Consider the following 16,123-nt stretch of genomic DNA (forward strand, 5'->3'; position numbering starts at 1 on the left):
CCAGTGGTCGGCGGAAGGTGCACGTGCCCGTCGACCTGGGACCGGACCGCAGCGACGCATGGATGCACGCCAAGACCCTAGGATCCTATGCAGTGCCGTAGGGGACCGCACCGCCACTTCCCAGCAAATTAGGGACACTGTTGCTCCTGGGGTATCGGCGAGGACCATTCGCAACCGTCTCCATGAAGCTGGGCTACGGTCCCGCACACCGTTAGGCCGTCTTCCGCTCACGCCCCAACATCGTGCAGCCCGCCTCCAGTGGTGTCCCGACAGGCGTGAATGGAGGGACGAATGGAGACGTGTCGTCTTCAGCGATGAGAGTCGCTTCTGCCTTGGTGCCAATGATGGTCGTATGCGTGTTTGGTGCCGTGCAGGTGAGCGCCACAATCAGGACTGCATACGACCGAGGCACACAGGGCCAACACCCGGCATCATGGTGTGGGGAGCGATCTCCTACACTGGCCGCACACCACTGGTGATCGTCGAGGGGACACTGAATAGTGCACGGTACATCCAAACCGTCATCGAACCCATCGTTCTACCATTCCTAGACCGGCAAGGGAACTTGCTGTTCCAACAGGACAATGCACGTCCGCATGTATCCCGTGCCACCCAACGTGCTCTAGAAGGTGTAAGTCAACTACCCTGGCCAGCAAGATCTCCGGATCTGTCCCCCATTGAGCATGTTTGGGACTGGATGAAGCGTCGTCTCACGCGGTCTGCACGTCCAGCACGAACGCTGGTCCAACTGAGGCGCCAGGTGGAAATGGCATGGCAAGCCGTTCCACAGGACTACATCCAGCATCTCTACGATCGTCTCCATGGGAGAATAGCAGCCTGCATTGCTGCGAAAGGTGGATATACACTGTACTAGTGCCGACATTGTGCATGCTCTGTTGCCTGTGTCTATGTGCCTGTGGTTCTGACAGTGTGATCATGTGATGTATCTGACCCCAGGAATGTGTCAATAAAGTTTCCCCTTCCTGGGACAATGAATTCACGGTGTTCTTATTTCCATTTCCAGGAGTGTATACCTACGCCAACTGCCACATTTCTGTATTTATGTGGAACTCCTGTAATGTTACTTAAGTGTGATGCAGGACTGCACAGACGTTTTCAAGGTATAAACTGCAAAATAACTCACGAATTTTTGGCGATTTGGACAGGCACGTGTTGTGGGTACTTTATGTTTAATGAAGATAGTGCTTCTCCTCGAGGTTATAAAGCTAAGTGGTAATTAATTTCTATCAGTCTAGTGCATATATTATTGCGTCTTTTCGTTAGGTATTACTGAATGAAGCAAATAAAAGTGACAGGGAAATTAACATTGCATTTTGTGTCTTTTTCTTGATATATTTTTTGTTAGAACTCAGCTGTTATTTTGTTTTTATAAATTAACATACAGTGCGCCCATCTGTCCATTCTAATTTGGGTCGCCTGATATTTCCTTAAATTGCTCAAGACTAACGCTAGGATCTTTCATTGAAAGGACAAGGTGGAGTCCGTTAACCATCCTTCTCAATCCGAGCTTCTGCTTCATTTCTAACGACCTTGTCCACGACGGGATGTTTGTCTCTAAGCTTCGTTCCTTCTTTTATCTACGACATTTCCCGCTGAATGCAAATGATTCACGAAGTTAAACAGAAATGAAGCAGAAGCTCGGATTGAGAATGATGGATAACGGAATTCGCCTTGTTCTTTCCTATTCCATCCACAAATGGAGCGAGGGAAAAACGATTGTCCATATGCCTCCCTACGAGCCCTAAATTTTCATATTTTGTCTTCACAGTTCTTACGCGAATTGTATGATGGCGGCAGTGGAATCCTCCTGCAGTTAGCTGCTATTACTGTTCTCTAAATTTCCTCGGTATTCTTCCCTCCGGGGATTCCCGTTTGAGTTCACGAAGCACCTCCGCAACACTTGCGTGTGGATTGAGTCTACCGATAACAAATCTTTTAGCACGTCTCTGAGTTGCTTGGATGTCTTCCTTTACAGAGGCTAAAAGCTGTCACGTTCTCGAGGGTCCGAGCGCATGCCGATGAACCTGGGGCAGTAAAACGTTGTGTAACCCCTCTGCGAACACTTAGAACCTCTACTAGCAAATCCTGCCCCCACGTCCACGAAGGTGAAAACCGCTTAGTTCCTGGGCAGTGCGCTCCCTCATTAGAAGTGTGGCCGACGGGAGAGTATCTGGCGCCTTAAAACTGGGACCTTCGGCTACGACAGAAAACTCCAACAGGAAACTGGCAGGCCAAGTGACCTCAAGGTGGCAGCCCCACCACCTGACTACCCTAGCAACACGCTTGTTCCCTGCTATAGGGGAAACTTGAAAACAGCCGCAACCTGCACAGAAGAAAGCGGGACGGATCTCAAAGGAAACAACCAAAGCATGACAAGGGCAAAAGGTATTGTATCTCGGACAGGATAAAAATAGGAACTTGGTATGTACGAGAACTGGGACAAAAAGAACAATGGTTACGAGTGAACAACGAGCTAAAGGCCAGAAACATCAATACGGCAGTAATAACTGAAAAAAAAACTAAAAGGGGCAAAGGATTAGGATGGATGTATAATGATTTACAGTGGAGTGACTCCAACAATTACATCGAAATGTGGAGTAGCAATCTTAACTGACAACAAACGGGAGAACAAGATGCACGGCTATGCCTTTATGAACGAAAGACTCGTGCGAGTAAGGCTAAAAATACAGAAAAGCTATATCACATTAATAGGCTTGTATGTCCCTGACGGAAGAAGGAGAGAAGAAACTGGCGTGGTATATGAAGACTTTCAAAACCAAGTAGATCAAAACAAGAAAGATTATCTGATCATACGTGGAGACCTTAATGCATGTGTAAGGAATTTGCTGGAACAGCAGGAACTTCTGGAGAGCGGGTGGTAAATAAATGGAGACAAATTACGTCACATATAATGAAATGAAAATTACCAACAGTTCTTTTCAGAAAAAAGGATATTCATAAATTTACACCGAGTGCAAGGGCCTGTAGATCAGTTATTGATTATGTCATAGTAAATAGAAAGTTCGAAGGACCTGTACAATATGCAAGAGCATACACAGAGAGAACAACATAAAATCAGACCATTTACTGGTGATTGCCTAAGTAAACCTGATTGCTAGATGGAAGAAGCAAACTATTTCGAAAAATAAACTCGAAGATGAAGTTTTCAAAGTGTACCTTCTGCAACAAGACAGTATAAGAGGTCTATTTCAACATCGAATAATGTATTTTTTACAACATATTTTAAATACAGAAAATAATATAAATACAGAATGGCAAAATTTAAAAGCATGTGTGATCCAAGCGGCGATGCAGCCAACACAGAAGAAAAAGAAATTTAGGAAGTGAAAAAGCAGCAAAATATGGTATGACGATATAGCAATTGTAATTAAAGAAAAACAAAAAGCTTACATTACAAATCTACAGCACAATACAGAACCGGCCGGGGTGGCCGTGCGGTTCAAAGCGCGTCAGTTTGGAACCGCGTGACCGCTACGGTCGCAGGTTCGAATCCTGCCTCGGGCATGGATGTGTGTGATGTCCTTAGGTTAGTTAGGTTTAAGTAGTTCTAAGTTCTAGGGGACTGATGACCTCAGTAGTTAAGTCCCATAGTGCTCAGAGCCATATGAACCATCTATTTGAACCACAATACAGAAGAAACGAAAGCGCATTATAAATTAAAACGTAACTATGCTGAGAAAATAGTGGGAGAAGCTCACAAAGAATCCTGGAATAAAATCATATCAAACACTGAAGATGATCTACGTGGTGACAGAGAGATGGCGTATAAACCTCTGAAGTCACTTAACAAAGAGGAGAAAGTTTTTTCACGATTGTGTTAATGGGCAAAGAAGCTTGGATAAAATACTTTCATGGATTAAGGGCAGAAAGCAATGGTAAAATTCAAGTAGCAAAAATAGACCAGTACAAAGACCAACATGATGAAATCTGCTAAAGAGACAATATTACACCAGAGAAGATTCAATGGGCATTAAAGCAGACGAAGAATAGAAAAGCAGGAGGACCCGATAATATTAATGCAGAACTTATTAAATAAGGTGGTTTACTGTTAGAACTGAGGCTGCTCCATTTCTTAAATTAATTTTGGATACTGAAGATGATACCTGACTCTTGGAGAGTGGCGGAAGTAATATCGCTCTATAAAAAAGGAACTAGAAATGCCTTTGGAAACTACAGAGGAAAAAGTCTGTTTGGCAGTGGATGCAGATTATATGCACTAATAATTGATAACAAAATGAAAAGAGTAGCTGACACCCTCTTACAGAAGGAACAAAATGGTTTTAGGAAAGAACAATCATGCAGTGACAATACTACAATAGTGCGGCAGATAAGTGAAAAGAGACGAGAACATAACCTGGGGACTCATAATGCATTTGCAGATTATGAAAAATCCTTCGAGAGAGTGAATAGGTATATGGTGTGAAGTATAATGAAAAGATAAGGTTATCCGAAACATTCAGTACAAGTGATGGAAGTTTGTATTTAAAAAACGAAATTTTAATTTTTACAGGCAAAGAGAGAACAGGACTAATAGCAATGAACATTGTTAGTACATGAAAATAAGAAGTTAACCTAGAAATGAAATTAATTCCTAGAAACACGCATTCGAATACTATGTCTTTGCTGATGATCTAATAATTTTACAAAAGACGAAGGATGATTTACGATTTCCTCTAACTCCTTTGGGCTCAATAAGTAAACTCTATAGCTTGGAAATATCAGAAAGTAAAATCGGAATGTTGCTTTTAAAGGAAAATACCCGATACTTTATAACAATTCTAAATGGAAAATAAGCTGAAAAGGCGTCCCACTTTCAGGAACTGGGATGTGATATAGCTTATGGGTACGATAATGACATCTCCAATAAGACGAATAAGTTTCAAATGATATGTGGCACTAGACATGGAACATGCCAATAAAACCAAGAAAGTCACAAGACAAAACTCTACAAAGTAATGACAACACCTAAGATCACATAAGGAAGTGAGACCTGGGTAGTAACTAATAAGTACCGAAGAATGATACAGTCAGCAGAAATAAAATTTTTAAGGAAAATAAAAGAACATATTGCTACATATCAAATAAAGAATTCTGAAATAAGGCTAAGTAAATTTTACCTGAATGAAAGACTAGAAAACGAGATAATAAAATGGAAGAAAGACCTTAAAACAATGGGGACAGAAAGAATAGTCAGACATTTAACAGTCTATAGAGTTGGAGGAAAGAGCGATATGGGAAAACCGAGGAAAAGGTGGCTTTTGTGAAGATGGAAGAGGCTATAAGTCTACCCCTGGAATTGGAGAAGAAGAAGAAGCTTTCTTTAATCCGAATTAGTGAGGATCCCAAGCACTCTAGAAGTACTAAAGAATGCGTAGCACAAGTGTTCTATATAAGGTCTCCATTGTAAATGAGTCCCTGAAATTCTCCAAATAAACGGAAGTTGACTGTTCGCCTTCCCTTGTACATCCTTATGTGCACCTTCCATTCCATATCGTTTGCAACGTTACATCTAAATATTTCATCGATGTGACTGTGTCAAGCTGTACACCACTAATACTGTATTTTAATGTTACAGAATTACTTTTAGCAGTCGTCTGCATTGACTTTCTTTTTTTCTTTACATTTAGATGTAGCTGCCATTCATCACACCAAAAAGAAATTCTCTCTGAGGTACCCTGTATCCCTCTACAGTCACTTAACGATACCTTCCCGTACATTACAGCATCATCAAACAGTCGCCGTCAAATAAAATCTCCTATTCACGAAAAAAGTATTACTGAACGATTTATGCGATAGAACTACGAGAAATAGTTCTCTCAGGCGCTAATGAGAGTGGTAACAATTTTGAAATGTCACTTATTGTAATAAATTTAAGTTGACGAGCTTTAAGGACTGGCTCATCTCTAATAACGTGTTTCTTGATATTTTCAGTATTGGACTTGTTGCTATATAGAGCGATTATTTCTAGTGGTCTCTTGTGGTAACCATACCATAGAGTCACACGACCTTACGGAAAACCTGAGGACCTGCAAGAAGGTTACGTTATGTGGACAGCACGCAAACCAAGTGGAACACAGTTGAGGTCGTTTGGATACTTTGGATCAAGTCAATGCATACTTGCTTGTACTGGATGGCTATAATCAAAGTGCACATACCCAAGGAGGACGCCTTCCTCTTCTATGTGCCACATCAAACTCACCAGTGCTTTCGAATTTCATTATCATTTTCTTTAATCCATTTAATGACATCGGGCCTTCCCTCAGTCCCTTCAGTTGGCGATACTCTCTCCATGCAGCACTGTGATCGCTGCCGTTCAAACTGATAGCGCACGCCCTCTCTTCTCGACAGCCAAACTGTTCACTGAGGTCACGGCTTCTCAAATGACAGAATGGATGTTATTACCGTCATACAAACGGTGTACAGAATTAGTTTTGCAAGTGGTGGCCAATTTTTTTCCAGCGTAAATCGCTTCTGCATTAACGCATTACCATATCTACCAAGTTTCGCTGCCATACGATAATTACAGCCCACACCGGATTGAATTTTAATTATAAGCACCCGGTATCTGCTGCTGACAAGCATTTCAGTGCAACAGCTCAAAGTAACAAGCAGTGATTCCGCGACTGTCATGTGAATATGGACTACAGGGCAAGGTGGCGCAGTACTCTGGACTCGCATTCGGGAGGATGACGGTTCAAACCCGCATCCGGAAATCCAGATTTAGGTTTTCCGTGATTTTCCTAAATCACTTCAGGCAATTTCCGTGATAGTTCCTATGAAAAGGCACGGCTGACTTCCTCTCCACCCTTCCCTAATCCAACAGAACCGTTGATCTCGCTGTTTGGTCCCCTCCTCCCAAACCAGTCAACCAACCAATCGAATGTGGACTCGATGGGTTCAGGAAGGCCATACTGAACGCCATGCTGTATGTCAATGGCCCATGCAAGTAGTGCCCAATAGGACAGACACACAGTTTACTCGACCACGCAGAATCATACAACCATGTCATGTGCCTTGTGTCAAGAAAAGAGCTTGTATTTAACAAGACAAGTATTCACACGGTAAATGCGATGACCTTTGGATCACCATGGACTGTCAATATGGCGATCGTTATTGTGGCTTTTCTTGACGCGGCAACAGAGAATGCTGGCCGAAAGTTGTGCGCTGAGAAACAATACTGCTCACAGAAGAGGCATCTGGTCGTCTTCTCAAATAGTCCCGATTCGTTGTACGACATAACAATGGACGTATCCGTGAATGGAGGCTGTTAAGAGATCGAAAGATCCCACCCATTGCGAGAGACTATAACGTAACAAATTATTACGAGTTGTCATCTTGCATTGAAAGCGTAGCTTATCATGGAGTCAGGAGGAGAGCGGATTTTGATCTCACGCTCGCACAGCTGACGCCGGCTACTGGATCGAGCGGGCCGTTGTACTTGCTTAACGCTGCGTGCAATACGTTCCACATACCCTCTATGAATCTTAAGAAGTACTATTAAATATTAACCGATCTTTGTCATACTTAGCATACGAAATTCTATGGACAACGATACCATATTGCTAAAATTTCAGATCAATAACTTCAATATTTTCGGAGATATAAACTGATATCAATTGAAACTAAAACCAAGACGACAGGTTCATATAATCAAATTTTCTGGAATTTTCTTTAGTTTCATTGCCACAGATTTCTGACGTAATTAACAGTACATTGGAAAATTATTATCTCATTGTGTTTTGGAGAGACTGAGGGAATGAATGGTGGACATACCTAAAGTGAGAATGTGATATTTCATCAAAACTATGCAAATGTATGAGGGAAATTTGTGACGTATGTCCGAGTGAGCTTGATTTTGTAAAAGGCAGCCACAAGGGGCGTTGAGTATTAAATTTACTAGTAATTTATTCGTTTTTCTAAATTTTCTGAATTAGGAGATTTCTAGTCCAAATTACTTGTGGTCATCTGATTGGCTGACATTAGAAATACTGCAAGTATCGAAGTGCTCGAGATGATGTGATTGGCTGCTTTGCATACTAGCCAATGCTAATTCAGCTTTTTCTGCGCGTGTCAGTAGGGCTTTGTGCCTCAGATCTGTGAGTCGAGATAGTTGCTCGGGAGCCATCTTCTGGTTAACATAAATGTTAAATGGCGCTGATCATATTTGGATCAAAATGAAGAAATCTGCGCATTTTATCGGTTCTCTTGTAGTTTATTAAAAGCGAATACAGCGTTGAGTTTATTGAGAAAGTTTGAGCTTTTTGAGTGATTTATTTTAGGAGAATTCCCGTGTAAACATTTCTAGTCATACATAAATTCCGCCTGGCATGTTTCGTGCAAAGAACGAAATATCATGGCGAATACCTCTATACAAGAAGCCTACTGAACGACTGAATGTGTTAACTTGCAAATACTCGTGGGTCAGTGACTGTACAACTTTAAAATATCGGATCGGACTAAATATCTTCTGGCTGCTTTTGGGTGTGAACTCGTTACGGAGACAGTCAGTAACATTGCATAATTAGCGTCGTGATATTAAACACGGACTTGATAGTCATTTTCCTTGTTTCAAAAACAATAAACCAAGTAAATTTCTGACATTTTTTCAAACGAGTCATGCAAGAATCCCGAACACTCGATAGTTTAACTAACATTCAGCTACTGCCCATGGAATGGAGTTATGTGGCCTTTGGGTGGTAGATATTTAGTCGATGTTTCGTCAACGCTGCTTTAGTCGACTAAGCCAGTATCTGCCATCGCATAGTGAAGGGGCAGGCAACCTGAAGCCTATCCAGGTAGATGGACAGTTTGTTTAAAGGATAGTGAGAGAGCAACCCGTCCCGCCGCAAGATGCCAAGCGCCTGACCTAATGGTATCGGATGCCACTGGGTACACGCATAGCCAGTAATTTGGACAGCAGCTGTTTTCTGCACTGTTAACGCCGGTGGCTGTGTCCTGGCTTCGAGGTCCTTGTGACACGTATCAAGCAAGATCGCATGTTGTCCGTTATGTCATGACCTACCTAGATGCAGTGTGTTCGACTGCTACCCTGGGGAGAACGTCTGTTACACATTGGAAGCATCTGGTTTTGCGTTGACGAGATACTAGGGCGCCACCACTCGTCAGCCACTAAGAGTGATGAACATAGAATTTAAACGGCATGGAATGACGTACCACTGTCTGCTATCCAAGGTCAGTTCGACTTCTGCATCTGCATCAGCGCCGCTGTTGCTGCCAGATGTGGCAGCTGATGGCTAAATTTCGCAGTCTGTACACTTCCAGGTCACTTGCAGCCTTACTCATGCACTCGTATTCTTCCTGCTAGATTGTATCACACACTACGTAAAATTTCGCTATTTGCTAGACCTCTTGATGTCGCAGTTTTAATGACGAGCAGTTTACTTGCCGGAAAAAGATGCGACATCTTCAAGGACAAGGTCACGTCGAAAGCAGCGACACACCACCGATATATTGTGCCCAACATGTGCGGCAATCCGTCGATACGTCCATCCAGATTCCCGCAAGCCCACAACGCGACCGCATTCAAAAGGATAAAGCTGTTCAACAGGAGTACGTATTCGTCGATGAGGCGTGGTTGTATCCTAGAATGAATGTTGCAAACTCTGTTCACCTCTAAACTCAGCATAGTTACTGCCTACAGAGTCAGAACAGAGGGCGCACTTACAGACCTCCTGAGCGTCATCTTATCGTCGATGACGGTGGCAAATGAATCACTAACATTACAAATCCTCAGTATGCACATATCAAGTCCTGGTACCAATAAACGCAGTCCTTGAGTCCCTTTTCTGACAGCGTATGAAGCTACAGTTATGTGCATGATTGAAGCATGTGGCGGATAAGGAACAAACTTCTTTCAAACCTCCCAAATAGTTGGTCCAATACCTAGCAATGTCATATGGTGCGATTCATTGAGGTCCATTTCGACTATTGAATGTTAAAATTATGAATGAACTTGTCACAAATTTTTCGAAGATTTGTTGATGCGTACTCCAGATCACAAACAGATCCTTTGCATGACGCCCTTCGTCTGCGTTGTCGATTTGCTTGAGCAACGGACCCACAAAGCCGATAGTGGCGCATGAACGCAAGGCTCTATTCTGGTGCACTCCCTCAGAAAAATTCTTCAACAGTTACACCACTTGTAACTCGAGATCCGTGTGTGATTCACATGTGGATGATGTCGTCGAAGTCTTGAGTGTCAGATGCTGAATATACATCGTCAAGTGGTTTTTAGTTCTCTTTTCAATCGAGCGAGTTGGTGCAATGTTTAAGATTATAAATTCATATTCTGTTGTAGCTGAGCCCAGGTTCCTGTGCGACTGTGTCTTTGCCATACATGCACCAAAGTACCTTTCTTCGAAAAATCTATTGTAATACAGTCTGTGGGAAGACGAAAACAGATGTGCTCTGTCTTCCTTCCTACATTTGGTAAACTTTACGAACTGTTGTCAACCGAAAGAAAGTGAAAAATAAACGCGCGGCATACACGAAAATTCATAACTGAGGCTTTTTAGCTACGCTGTCGTAATACCAAGTTTCTACCAGAATTACGTTGGTGAATTGTCCTGACTGAAATGAAGGAGTTATTCGGGAGGTATGTGAAGGTGAGCGTCGTAAGAGGCGCCACGTTAGCTGTTGGAGGAAATTATTGCTCGACGGTGGAGAGATGAAGCTGCAATTTAAATTCCTGTTTTTTTTTTTCTCTGTGCGAAGGGTTCTTATTGCAGTAAAGCAAATTACACCATTCCTCTTGTACTTGACACCACTTCAGTCGCTCCTCTGTACCCCTTCCTCTCCTTCCTTCCCCCCCCCCCCCCCCCCCCCCCACTTACGTCAGAACTTCCCATTCTCTAGAAATGTTGTTCTTGCCGCTGCCTCCCACGGACTTGTTAAAGGTTTCCTTTCCACACCGAACGAGTTTTTCTATGGTTTCCTAATACTAACCAATGCAAAACTTCATGCAAAGTACCAGCTGACGTTGTTCTTTTGGCTGACGATCGTACTTAATTCATACAGCAACGTGGTATGTTGACAGTCATAAACATACCAACGAAGCTGGTAATGCCGCTGAAGGGAAGACAAAGTCAAGTATTAACATGTAATTTTAGTACTGAATGCTCCACTCGCTTTTCAGTTTCAGGCAGAGTGCAATAAATCCAACAGGAATGGAAAAAAAAACTTATACTAAATATTTGGGGATTGACAATATGAAAAATGCTAGACCGTAAAATACATATTTGCTTAGGTATAACTTTCGGCAGTTCATCACTTACAGTCGGACATCAAAGTCACAAGGACATCATATCCGCAAAGACTGTTTAGCTTTATTCTAACTAACAATATGTTTTGGAATTTGCAACACTGTCAGGCACATCTACGACATAATGACGAACTCAAACAGGACACATTGTAAACAAATAAAAAAAATCCGTGCTGCTAGCATGGCTGTAGCGTCACAGTATGATGCAGTCTGGGACCATATGTATTTACTTGCATGAATTAGAAAATGATTACACTAGATGGGCGTTAGGTATCAAATCATTTAGTCTGTGTGCAACGTAGAAGAGAACATATAAAAAATGGGAAGTATGAGCACTATATATAGTATATATGTGTGATCAAAACCCAAAAATAATAACAAATAGCGAGGAAAGACTCGAATCTTTTAGGATTAAACACTTTTCAATTGTTGATTTTATATATTCCTAAAGGTGAAAACAGTCATGACATGGAAAAGGACTTTGCCTTTCTGTCGAGTTTTCAGGAAATGGTTCTAGAATTTAATGAGTCGACGTTAATGAGTTGAAGTTATATAGGGGAGAGTGTTGTATGTTGCAACGCTTTCCAGACTCTCGCTTCTAGCCAACCCTGTAATTGAAGTTTAATACACACAGTCCAGCCAAACTAATGTAGCCACCAGTTACGTTTGACGTCAACGTACAATAATCACTCGCAGGGGGCAGCTGACAGCACAAGCAGTGGAGGCCATATAAAACTTTTCGCGGGACACAGAAAACAGTGCAGTAGTTGTCGAATTGCGGCAAGACGGTAGTGGTGCACCATGGGCCATAGATGATAGGGGTGAACGACGGCTGCGGAGATGTATACGGGCGAAATGACCTGCAACTGTTGAGGAACTGAGTACCCAGATGAACCAAGTGGCTACCAACGGTGCCTCCTCAACCAACGTTCTCCGAAAATTTCTGCGTATGGACCTCTGCAGCAAGCGCCTGTTTTAATACACCCATGTTGAATGCTGCTCATCGGCGGCGAAGGCTGGAATTTACATGCCAATACCGCAACTGGACGTCCACTGAGTGGCGACAGGTGACTTTTTCAGATGAATCGTGTTTTATGCTCCATCACACAGATGACCATTGAATCGTCTGAAGGATCCAGGTCAGAGGAGAGAGCGCCATGGAAGTATGTTGTCGTGGCACTACCTGGATAATCTTGTCGTTCTGCAAGGCACAATGAATCAACACAAGTAAGCGTCTATCCTTGGAGATCAAATCTACCCCTACATGCAGATTTTTTTTCCTTGGCACGATGTCATCTACCAGCAGGACAATGCAATGTGTCACCCAACTTGCACTATATGTACGTGGTTTGAGTAGGACCAGGATGTGTTTACTGTACTTATTTGGCTACCAGACTTACCAGATTGAAACCCAATGGAGAATCTGTGGGACTGCATAAATTGGGCTATTAGAACCATGGATTCTCAATCAAGAAACCTGGGGCAGCAGTGGTACAAAGTTCATGTCACCCCACTCTGCATTGTTGCCAAATTTATTCAAGATGGTGGATCCAAGATGGCGACTGTAGATATGGCAACATCGCAATGACGTCACAGTAGGAAGTTCAAATTTTGGAGGGAAAATAGGTCAACTGGACTACCTCCACTAACCTCACCCCCTCGCCTCCTTCCTCCCCTCCCCCAGAAAATGGTGGGAAGTTCAAAATTTAGCGGAAAAAGGTCACTTGGGCTACCTCGACTAATCTAAGTCATCCAACTGCCACCTCTTCCTAGGAATTGGTGGGGAAAGGACTCAGCCTGTGCTGGACTGCTGGATGGGATGGACATAAGTCTTTATTTTGCATGCATTGTTTATTTAAACAGTTTGAGGCAGTAGCTCCATCCAGTATGTTCACCATGTGGTGTGGAGTCCAACTGACCTAGTACACAGTACTGCCACGAGAGGGCACTGTCATCACTTCCTTGACATAATCCAAGAAGGCTGTCTGGGGGGGGGGGGGGGAGGGGGGAGGAATGGCGGAAAAAGGACACAGCCTGTGCTGAGCTGCTGGAGAGAGGAAGGAGTGTACTTTATTTATTTTGGAACACTTTATTTAGGGCTGGATTTCACATATTTCTGTATTACACTGATACGAAATACTTGCCCTGATGTGCTTGGGGTCATGCTACATAGCCTACAGGCCTGAAAACTACTCGTAAATTATCGAAATAATCCGGTATACTGATGTACAGACACTCAAACAACTTGTAGATAACCGAAATAATGCATGCAAAACGCTCTGCAGACACGCTCGCTGTCGAAATAATGCATTGCACCGTCTACAAACAAGAAAAAAACTTGAAAATTGTCAACATAATAAATGTAAAACGTTCTGCAGACTCGCTTGCTGATTGTAAACTGTCGAAATAACGCAGTAAATAGCCTACACAACTGCAGACTACTCGTAAATCACCGAAATAATGCAGTATACTGATGTACAGACATGCAAACAACTCATAAATTGTCAAAAAATAATGCACATAAAAGTCTCTGCAAACACGCTCACAGCAGTTAAACAGCCGAAAATAATTCAGTGCACAAACACTCATTTCTTGTAAAAAAACGCTTTCCAACTATCGTCAACCACAATGTATCAGAGGCTCTTACTCGCGGATAAGCCCCACCAGACAAACGAACGCAGGGGCGCGACTATTGCTCTCAGGCTGCTACCATATACACCCAGTAGGTGAAAGTCGCATCTATTTTTGGCTATACAGTTAGAATTCTTAGAGTGTTCAAAATGGGTCAAATGGCTCTGAGCACTATGGGACTTAACTTCTGAGGTCATCAGTCCCTTAGAACTTAGAACTACTTAAACCTAACTAATCTAAGGACATCACACATCCATGCCCGAGGCAGGATTCGAACCTGCGACCGTAGCGGTCGCGCGGTTCCAGACTGTAGCGCCTAGAACCGCTCGGCCACTCTGGCCGGGTCTTCGAGTGTCATATTATGTCACATGTCTATGTAAATAAGATCCAAGTCACCCTCTGGACGTGCAATTGTTTACCGTTGCTGGTGCGATGCCACTCTACCTGCAAAGACCTAATTACTGAGCAACTCACCCTCGCAGATGCAACTAAAAGGTTCTCATTGCTATACTGACGTCACAGGTCGCGCTATAGACAACTGTTGCAATGCTTCCCAGAAGAGCACAGGGTGCACTGTTCCTAGCAATCCTGATGGGACATGCGAGATGCCTCCAGCTGCATGCATGATTACTGTGACTGACATCTACCTGCAAGTCCAGCATCAGGCGAGAAATGTCTGTATAGTGGCTCATCCACACAGAGGCAGCTATAAGATTCTCAGTGTTATACTGACTTCACATCACATGCCTGTCTAAATAAAAGCCAAGTCTGCCTCTCGGAAATAGTAAAGTGCTGCAGAAATAGTTAATGGTCGCTTTTGTTTGTGATGTTTCAGTTTGTCTGTATGGAAATTCTTGTCCTAACAGGAGCTGTTTACGAAAATAGCCCAGAATAACACTGATTACATTCTTCCAGATGACCCTAGAAAGCAGCCTGTCCATCACATGTTACCCTTACTGGAAATAGCGACGTCCTGCTTTCAACATACTTCTCAAAATGGTAAACGTTCTTGCTGCTCTGTAGAGGCTCCTATGTCCCAGCACAAAGGATGTCTTGCGAATGAATGGAACATTCTTATCGGATCTTACTCAATTTATCAACCAAATTACGATGCTTTCAGTGTGGAAGCACTGTCTGCCTTTTTCTTTCTTTCTGTAGGCAAGACTTTCAGCCACAATACTATTTTGTATAGGTCGCCATATTGCACTGACAGTCAAACCTTGCAAAAGTGGCCTACAGATCGTCAAATACAGATCATCAAATACTGAAAGACACTTACTCAATTACGCTGCTCTGCCACTGAGAATGGAAGCTTGAATATTAGAGCGTGAAACCAATCTCCTACCCAGCAATATATCACCGCCTATCATGTCAATGTAGTAAACATACAATTCGTATCCTGTGCCATAAAAAATCGCCCCTTTGCATCATGTATATAGCTATCGACTGTCAGACACCTGTGCATATACTGTGAAGACAGACAGCATAAGCACATGCACCGTAGCTGTACTCCTCGGTGCATTAGATATTTACTACTTGGTCGGGCGGTCATGCAACGCAGCCAACGGTCACCTGTCATCTGCTCCTGGCGCATGACCAGAGCACCCTCAGTCAACCAAAGTCGGTCTCAGAACTGTTGTACCAAGTTGGGGTTGGTTCCCCTCAGTACAAAGGCGTTACTGTTTCTGGCCCTGACCTGATTGCTTTCTACACCCAGCTCTAGACTCTGGGATTACAAGAACGTATGTAATTTCGCATGGTTTGCCAGAATATCATGCCATTTTCGCGAGACACTCGTACATCTACCACAAAGACTGTTGTACAAAGGCTGGGTTAGTTGCCCTCGGCACAAAGGCCTCACTGTTTCTGGTCCTGACCTGCTTGCTTGCTTTTTTTGTACACCAATCTCCAGACTCATGGATTACAAGAACACATGTATTTTCACATGGTTTGCCAGAATATTATACCATTTACGCGATACTTCTCGTTATCAAGCACGTAGCTGTATCACTTGCATAGCAGTATCACTTGTGCAGCATAATTCCAAAGATACAGACTGGAAATTATTTCTCCAAAAACCTGAAACCTTAGCGACATGGAGCGTGCTGTAAGCCACTGAGTAACTAGAAACTTATCCTGTCTGCAAAGACCTTTACGTGACCACGAAAA

Source organism: Schistocerca serialis, chromosome 1, assembly GCF_023864345.2.
Source record: "Schistocerca serialis cubense isolate TAMUIC-IGC-003099 chromosome 1, iqSchSeri2.2, whole genome shotgun sequence".
Classification (NCBI taxonomy): domain Eukaryota; kingdom Metazoa; phylum Arthropoda; class Insecta; order Orthoptera; family Acrididae; genus Schistocerca; species Schistocerca serialis.